Source organism: Carlito syrichta, unplaced genomic scaffold (assembly GCF_000164805.1).
Source record: "Carlito syrichta isolate Samal-C Ts95f unplaced genomic scaffold, Tarsius_syrichta-2.0.1 Scaffold314837, whole genome shotgun sequence".
NCBI classification, from domain to species: domain Eukaryota; kingdom Metazoa; phylum Chordata; class Mammalia; order Primates; family Tarsiidae; genus Carlito; species Carlito syrichta.
The window spans coordinates 1,028,797-1,038,766 of NW_007258933.1; positions in this window are offsets into that span (position 1 = coordinate 1,028,797).

Genomic DNA, 9,970 nt, shown 5'->3' on the forward strand with positions numbered 1-9,970 from the left:
CTGGGCACCAAGCAAGGCAAAAGGATGGAATGGAAGAAAGAAATATGTCATGGTTTTCTCCCTCCCTCCGCTCCGCTTCTCTGCTTTCATTCCTTTTACAAACATCCCTTTCTATAGACCTTGCACTTGATACTGGAGGCATAGAGGTGAATTGGACAAAGTTCCTGCCTGTAAAATCAGAACAGGCCTGTTGGAAAAGGCCAACTGCAATCAGGGGGAGGAGGAATGTCTTTTCTGAATACATGCTCTCCCTCAACTTAAAGCTGTGTCTACCTCAAGGCAGAATTTGTCCTGGGAAAGCTTTCTGGCTGTCAAGTGAGTTTTCCTCCCTTCCACTGTCACCTTTTTACCCTTTTCAAAAACGTTCTGATCCATAAACAGGTAGGTCAAGCCTAAAATCAACAAGGAACCGCAGCTCATAAGTAGGAGGGGCTGCTGTGGGAGTGCAGGGGTGGAATTCAGCTCAACCTGAGTGTGATGGAGTGGCTAAGATGCCCAGGGGAATGTAGGTAGGCTGCACTCATAGAGGAAAAAGCACCAAGGACGGGGGAGGGATGGTCAAGCAGTGATCAGCTGGAGCTGGTTCAGAGGAGGGATGCTGGATTGTGGGGTCATCTCAGCATAGCAGAAGTTGATCCTGCCCTGGGGTCTCCAGAGCTAGTTAATGTTTTCTCTGGCTTCCTTGGACGGTGAAGGGTTGAGAAACTGTTCCTATGGGAACAGACAGATGCTATGGGTCTGGAGGGGAGAAGGGTTAGGGGAAGGGGTTAAAGAAAGAGCGTGTGTCTAGGAGTCCAGCAGATACATGCCAAACACCTATGATAGTGCTCCACATCCTATGGCTTATGTCCACACAATTCATATGCTAGGAAATGAAACACCTGGTGATTTGGTGTATTAGGTCCTAGATTGAAGAATGTTCCCAGCCTGGCCATGAACTCACTCTGTGACTTTGGGAAAGTCCCTCCTCTCTCTGGGCCTCAATTTGTCAATATGGAAAATGAAGTTCCTGCATTTTATAAATTTTCTCCTGCATCCCTTCCAGCCTTTGACGATCTGTTTGCTTGTGGCTTTCTTTGTTCTTCTCAGGGAACTTCCTGGAGAGAAGACAACAGCAAGAACACTACTGCTGACTTCCAATAGCCACAGGGTAGCAGAATGGGGCTTTATGAAGACAAATCAGGGCCCAGGCCAAGAAGTCCCTTGGAGCAGATAGCAGTCCACCTCAAGAAAACTCTTCTTCCTGTCAGGCTCCGCGACGTAGCGAACTCCTTGTCAGTGAAGTGGAGGCTGATATAACTAGCCTGGACCGCCTTCCTGAACTTCAAGCCTCTCCTACTTATATTAAATGTATACAGAGTTCAACTTCATGGGTCCCTGTACTTTCCCACCCCCAACTCTCCTTCTCCTGATGCTCCTGATCCCAGCATCAGGAGCTGCTGCCAGAACCACCGCCCAATCAAGCAAACCAGACCTCTGGGGCCCGCTGTTGTCTTTTCCCTCTTTTTCAGGTTTAACAACTTAACAATGATGACCAAGTCCTCTAGCCTTCACCTTCCAAATATCCACTGGCTCCTCGCCACTCCCACTATCACTACCTGATGAGGCCTGCCAAAAGCCTTTTGGTTTCTCCCCACTGCCTAAAGGGTAAGACCCCTCACCCTCCGGCCTGGGCCCACCACTCCAGGGCAGTACCCACAGCTCCCTTCCCTCCCTTTCTAAAAAGTTTCCAAGGTTAACAGGCTTATTATGAACCACCCATGAAACCGCTCACTGCATGTTTCATGTCTGTGGCTTTGCATCTGTTGATGGGTTTTCTTCTGCATGGAAAGCACTTTTTATGCCTTTACTTGGTTATTCAGATTAGAAGTTACCTCCTCCGGGAAGACTTCTCTGACCACTCTCGCCTCCAGTTTGGGTGAGAAGCCCCTGCCCCTCTTCTGGGCTCTTCTAGCCTCCATGGTTTACTCTGAGTTATCTCCATTTGTTTACTGATCTATCTCTTCCACCAGACTAGATGTTCCTGGCAGAGGTCATATCTTAATACGTCATAGACTGTGAGGCCAGATACTCCTCTCTGGGTTATGTGGTGTGCTTCTGTCTGGGGACTCTTTCACCCAGAAACTACCACTGATTCTTGAGAGACATGGGCACTCTGGTACCCTGATCGTTCTCCTTAAACTTGACCTGAATGTGCAATCTCCAAACTGCACATTGAAGACAGCTGATAATTGATGTACGCATAAACTCTTTATATTTTTATTAACAGCTGAAAATCAAGAAAATTACAAGAAAATCAAGACAACGAATTTTAAGGCTCCTGCAGGGAATAGCCTACTTTGCTGAAACGGATGCCAGCACTAAAGATCAGGACAGTTTATTAGGCTATTTTCCTAATTCTACACCCGGTCCCCCACCCCAGCATGGGCCCTTGCAGGAAGCTAAATACTAGCACATGGAGAGTTGAATTCTCATCCATCATGGTCACACCCTTTCCTCCGTTTTGGATCCATTAGTCATTCTGAAGAAACTGCTTTCTCTTGGAAGAGACACTGAACTCCCCAGCTGAAAGTGACAGGTTGGCTAAAAGGTTGCTAGAACCCCACAGAGCAGTCATGCATGGTGGCTAAGTGCTATGGCTCAGGCTCAAGCTGCACTGGGTTCAAATCTCATCTCCCTTATGTATACACTAGCCACATTATGAACCTTTTCTAGAGCTCGGTTTCATGCCGTGAACCTCATTCAAACAGCACATTGGCCAGGAGAAAAAGTGTCAAGTCAAACAGGTGCCACCGCTTACTAGCTCTGTGGCTTTGGGTGGATTTTTGACCTCTGAAAACCTTGATTTCCTCATCTGTAAAATAAGATTAATAGCGCCATCTACTTTGTGGTTTGTTGCAGGAATTTAGTGAGACAGTGCATATAGAGTCCTTGGCAATAGGGACTGGCAAATAGAAAGGATCAATTGAGGTTAACTATTAATTCACTCTCGTAGCTCCTTAGAATTACATCTAATTACTTTCCCCCTAGGCTGTAGGGTCTTTAAGGGCAAAGATTTTATCTGTCTTTCCACCTAGTGCTTGGTTTTCCCTCTGCCTTCAGCTGTCTTCCCTGTAGAGGCTAGCTATTAAGCTGTCTGTAAATGTTGGTGAATGAAACTAAATTAGACCTTTGTCCATAAAGAGTCTTTAGGTGTGGGCACTGGGAGGAAGAGAATAACTTTTTTTTTTTTTTGAGTCAAGGTCTCATTCTGTTACCCAGGCTAGAGTGCAGTAGCACAGGCATGGCTTACTGCAGCCTCAACCTCCTAGGCTCAGGCAATCCTCCTTCCTCAGCCTCCCAAGTAGTTGGGGCTACAGGCGTGCACCACCATGCCTGGCTAATGTTTTTGATTTTTTTGTAGCAACAAGGTCTCGCTGTGTTGTCTAGGCTTGTCTGGAACTCTTGGGCTCAAGAAAGCCTTCCTCCTCGGTCTCCCAAAGTGCTGGGATTGTAGGCGTGAGCCGCTGCACCTGGCCAATAATAACTATTTATTGACACATGACCATGAGCAGGGCTCTTACCAAGGTTTCCTCATTTCATCTTCAGAGTAACACTATAAGGTGGATCTTAATTTCTCCATTTTGCAGATGGGAAAATGAGCCTCAGAAACCTACTCATGTCTTTCTTTATGAACGTTTTCAATTTTTTTTCCCACAAGGGGATATTTCAGGCCCTAGCATTTGGGACAACTTTATTAAATGCAACATCGTGATTTAAAAACCAAACAACAGGCCAGGTATGGTGGCTCATACCTGTAATCCCAGCATTTTGGGAGACTGGGGCAGGAGGACAACTTAGGTCAAGAGTTCAAGACCAGCCTGAGCAACATAATGAAATCCTGTTTCTACAAAAAATAAAAACAAAATTAGTTCCAGCTACTTGGAGGCTGAGGCGGGAGGATCACTTGAACCCAGGAGTTTGAGGCTGCAGTGAGCTATGACTGTGCTACTGTACTCCAACCTGGACAACAGAGCAAGACCCTGTCTCTAAAAAATAAATAAATAAATACAATTTTTTAAAAATTCAAAAAACCCCAAACAACAAACAGGAAACCTGTCCATCGTTCCACTGCTGAGAAGCTGTGTCATATATAGCAAATGCTAAAAGCCAAGATCCTAATACAGGTCTCTGATTGCTCTTTCTACTCTTGATGCCTCCTAGAGCCAGAAGAAGAAGAAAAAATGAATTCTGAAGTACTTAAGTGATATGCATTGAGCACTTTATTAAATGCAAAGACATCTCATGTGTTTTTGTTATGACTGAACAATAATCGATATTATATGAGTGATAGGTTTGGGAGGCCAAAAAAGTCTGAATGTTTGATAACACACCAGACTAACAACCCTAAGAGGCAGGTATTATTATCCTCCCTTTACAGATGAGAACACGGAGGCCTTGTGAGGCTGAGCAGCTGCCCAGGTGGCAGAGCCCCTACACAGAGACGTCAGGCCCAGAGCCCTCCCCAGCCTTCATAGAAGCTGCATGCAGACCCCTTCTACCTCAATGGAAGCATGCCCACCCATCCCCTGCGAGTCACATGGCAGTCTGGTAGCCTCCTGCTCATGATTTTGCCTTCTTCCTCAGGCTCTAAAAGGCCCCACTTGGGAGAAAAGGCAGAAAGCGTCCAACTAATTATACAGATCAGAGAGATGCTTTTCATCATTTATGACATGACCACATGTGGGTTTTTTTTTTTTGGATACAAGCTCAGGAGAGCTTGGGCAGGTTTTTCATCCATCAATGTCCGTAAACCAAGTCGTACTAGAAATAGATAAAAGAAATTTTGTCCTCCTGAAGTCCTCTGGAAAGTGCCTAGCTCAATCCCCAGGCAACAGAAATGTAATAATAATACCAGTAATGACCTCAAAGTATTGAAGGCTCACTGAGCTGCTAGTTACTCTGCAAAGCAACTTTAACACCTTTTTTTTCCATTTCATTTTCCCAAGAGTCCTCTGTGATCGGTGGAGGAATACAATACAGTGTGTTAGGAGTGTAGCCTGGGTTTGAATCCTGGCCCTGCTCCTTCCTAGCTGTGTGGTCTCACATAAGATACTTAGCTCTTCCTGTGTTCACTTTCCTCACTTGAAGTATAGAGATATTAGTCATAGGGCGGCTGAGAGGATCCATGTGAAGGTCTGAGAACACGGCACACCACTGGGACTCGCTAAATGTTAGCTGTTGGTATCTTTGTTAACTAGAGGAGGAAACAGGCTCGGAGAGAATCTGCTCGTGCTCCATAGCTACTAAGTGCCAAGACTGGAACCCAAGTCCATCTGGCTTCAACTCCCATGCTGTTTTTTTTTTTTTTTTTGAGTCCGAGTCTCACTCTGTTGCCCATGCTGGAGTGCAGTGGCACGCTCATGGCCACCACAGCCTTGACCTGCTGGGCCTTCCATCTCAGCCTGCCAGGTAGCTGGAACTACAGACATGTGCCACCATGCCCAACTGATTTTTTTATTTATTGTAGAGACAAGGTCTCACCAAGTTGCCCAGGCTGATCTTGAACTCCTGAGCTCAGACAATCCTCTCGCCTCTGCTTCCCAAAGTGTTGGGATTACAGGTGTGAGCTACTGTGCCCAGTCACTCCCGTGTGCTTTATGGTGATGGTATACTCTCTTGTGCTTAGCACAAGACTTCCTCATTGTAAGTCTAACATAAATGTTTATTTACTATGCCTACAATTCTAATTTGTAGTTTGAATTACAATTCAAATTGTTTACCGAGTGATTACTATGTGTCAGGGATTGTGCTAAATTCTTTACATATACGAACTTATTTTATTCTAAAAACAACCTTGTAATGCATGTATTATGCATGTACTCTTCACCCTACTGCATACTTCACCTGGCATGCAGTAGGTGCTCCATAAATGGTATTATTATTATTACTATTATTGAGTTGAGGTCTCACTCTGTCACCCAGGCTGGAGTGCAGTGACATGATCATGGCTCACCTTGACCTCCTGGGCTCAGGGGATCCTCCTGCCAAGGCTCCCAAGTAGCTGGGACTACAGCCACAAGCCAACATGCCTGGCTAATTTATTTACTTTTTGTAGAGATGAGGTCTTGCTGTGTTGCCCTGGCTAGTCTTGAACTCCTGGACTCAAGTGATCCTCTTGCCTCGGCCTCCCAAAGTGCTGGAATGACAGGCGAGAACCACTGTGCCTAGTCCTACTACTATTATTATTAATATCAGATAATGCTCTCTTAAGTGCTATGCTCCTAGTCAATGCCCTCCCAAGATCACTGACTCCCAGCTGCTGCTCCTTCTCTTACGACGGCGTGTATGCTGTTTCTAGAGAAATCCTCACAGCCAGGGCGCAGACAGTGCTAACTTTATCTCAATGCAAAAAGTGTACATTCTGTGGGCACCACCTGGGTTCATTCCCCAAGTTAATTCTTTTCTCTTAGCTGTGGAATATTTTATTTTTCCAATTTTAGAATCTACTTATGTTAAAAAAGAAAGAGAGAGAAATCCAATCAGCCCAGCTCAGGTTTGCGAAACAAATAATGCAGCCGGCATAGAACCTTAATCAAACAGTTACATTCATAACCACAGTGATCACTTCGCTGCCTAATTTATCCAGCTCGGGGCATCCTAAAGCAACTGCCTCTTGACAATATAGAATGCGTCGCAGAAGCGCACTGACACTGCTGAAGGGGTGTAGATCTCCAGGCCTGGTGTCTTCATGAATCGCAAGCACGTCTGGATTGGGAGGTACGTCCCCCAGGAATACTACCCACGCCCGAATGTCATGCAACATTTTCTTTTTTTTTAATAAGGTTAGAGGAGAAGTAAACTTTTACCAGGCTGCTTCCTTTGTTTTCTGGGAGAAATAAAATAGAAAGGCTGAGCTGCCTTAATGCCCCGGAGAAGACAAGTGCTTCAGAGTTCGGTTGACATGGGGCTAGGTCCTGGCTCTCCCACTCACTTGCTTTGTGTTCTAGATAAGTTACTTAGACAAGTTACTTAACATCATTTATAAAATGGAGATAATTATACCTACTCACAGGTTGAAGATTAAATAAGAAGACACAGCCTAGGCAACATAATGAGACTTCATCTCTAAAAAAATTTTTAAAAAATTATCTGGGCATGGTGGCACACACCTGTAGTCCCAGCTACATGGGAAGCTGAGGTGGAAGGATCACCTGAGGTGGAAGCTGCAGTGAGCCATGATCGTACCACTGCACTCCAGCCTGGGCAACAGAGTGAGACTCCAACTTAAAAATAATAATAATGAAAATAATAAATAAATGAAAACAAAGAGTTTCCTACTAGACCATGAGCTTTGTATTTCCCAATGCTTAGCACAAGACTTCCTCATTGTAAGTCTAACACAAATGTTTATTTACTATGCCTACAATTCTAGTGTGTAGTTCGAATTGTAATTCAAATGTTTACTGAGTGATTACTACGTGCCAGGGATTGTGCTAAGTTCTTTACATACATGAACTTATTTTATTCTAAAAACAACCCTGTAATGCATGCATTATTATCCCCTTTCCAGCTTTGTGATAACTGAGGCTCTGAGAAGTCAGGAGACTTCTCCAAAATAGCTCTGATAGTAAGGGGTGGAAGGAGGAATCCCAAGATCACAAGGCAGAGTCAGGATTCAAACCCAGGCTTGGCGACTCTACTTCTCTGTCCTGCACCCTCCTTCCACAGCACCCATCAAACTCCATAGAAGATAGCACAGACGAGAACAGAATCCCGAGAGATGTGAGTTCCCTTCTTTCTCCTTTTTACTTTATGTTCTAGTATTCCTTGGGGCAACTCAGAAATCAGGATAAGGCTTCAGAGGGGCTTCATCATCATTTCCAACCAATGTCAGCTGAACATCTGCAACGGACTTGCTCTGTGTTGGTTACTGGGCAGAGACACTTTTACCTTTGGTGTGGCCTTCTAGATTTCTGGACTATCTAGATGAAAAGAAATTGAGCAATCGAACTTTCCTCAAGGACTTGGATGGGAAACTGCCCCCCAGGCACCCAGGAGAGTCTGCGATGGCCTGCTTGTGCCCTGCCCACTGTCCTATAGTGGCAGGTGCTAGGCCTGGGTTCTAGTTCCTGCCCTGCCATGATCTTGCTGGCACATAGACCAGTCATCCCACCCTTCTGGAGCTTCAGATTCTTCCTGTGTAAATGGAGAGTGTTAGGCCTGATTCATTTGCTCAGCAAATATTTCCGTCAGTTGTTTCCAAACTTTTTACTCCTAGGATCCCATTAATATCCTTCCCCTCTCCCCATTACCCTGTGTTTTAAGACATTTTGTTTTGAGCTGAGCACAGTGGCTCACATTTGTAATTCCAGCACTTTGGGAGATGAAGGCGAGAGGATTGCCTGAGCTCAGGGGTTTAAGATCAGCCTAGGCAACTTGGTGAGACCTCATTTCTATAATAAATCAAAAAAGTAGCTGGGCATGGTGGTGTGCACTTGTAGCTCCAGTTACTTGGAAGGCTGAGGTGAAAGGATCGCCTAAGTCCAGCAGGTTGAGGCTGTGGTGGCTGTGGGCGTGCCACTGAACTCCTCTAGCACAGGCAACAGAATGAAACTCTGACTCAAAAAATAAAATAAAACATTTTGGTTCTCACACAAGCTATACTCATTAACTAATCATTAATTGTTTTCCTATTTTTATTTTTTTTTTATTTTTTGAGTTGGAGTCTCTCCTCTGTCATCCCGACTGGAGTGCAGTGGCCGCTCCCTGCCACTGCAGCCTCGACCTGCTGGGCTCTGGCGATCCTTCCACCTCAGCCTTCCAAGTAGCTGGAACTACGGGTGCGCGCTACCACACCCAGCTAATTTTTTGATTTATTATAGAGATGAGGTCTCGCCAAGTTGCCCAGGTGAGTCTCGAACCCGCGGGCTCAGGCAATTCACTCACCTCAGCCTCCCAAAGCACGGGATTACAGGCTGAGCCACCGAGCCCAGCTGTTTTCCTGTTTTTAAATCCAGCATATGTAAAGGTGGCAACTAGAGTTTTTGACAGGAGAACTTGATGAATGGACCCGTAGCACCTGGCCCATTGCTGACAGAGTAGGCCTCATGTTTACTAAACGGAGTACATGAATAAATGAATGGGTGAATGCTTACTACTACACAGAAGAGCACTGGCTGGCAGAAAAATGGGAAGTCAGAAAGCCCTGGACCTAAATTCCAGCTCTATCACTTATAAGCTATTTGATCATGGGAAGGCCGCTTACACTCTGAGGCTCAACTACAATACGAAGATCTATCTTGTAGGATTGTTTAAAGTCACAGAATAATAATGACAACAATAAGACAAATAGGCCGGGCTCGGTGGCTCAGCCTGTAATCCCGCGCCTTTGGGAGGCTGAGGTGAGTGGATTGCCTGAGCCCGTGGGTTCGAGACCTGCCTGGGCAACTTGGTGAGACCTCATCTCTACAATAAATCAAAAATTAGCCAGGCGTGGTAGTGCACGCCTGTAGTTCCAGCTACTTGGAAGGCTGAGACAGAAGGATCGCCAGAGCCCAGCAGGTCGAGGCTGCGGTGGCTTGGAGCGGCCACTGCACTCCAGTCTGGGCGACAGAGTGAGACTCCAACTCAAAAAAAAAAAAAGACAAATGATAGCCAACACATATACAGTATATATTACATGGCAGGCGCTATTTGTAAATCCTTTGCATATAGTAGCCTAACCAGCACAATAACCCTATGAGGTAGTTACTACAATATCCCCATTTTGCAGATACAGAAACTGAAGTATAGAGGGAATAGTATGTAACTTGCCCAAGGACAGATTAGTATGGTGGAGACAGGATCCCAACTGAAGCAGTCTAGCTCTAGAATCTGTGCCCTTGACTCTTGCACTGTACTATCTTGGCATGTCATGCCAAGTGCCTAGCACACTGTATGGTAATTACCATGCTGACTGAGTGGGAGCCCTAAAGGTTGGGACCAATAT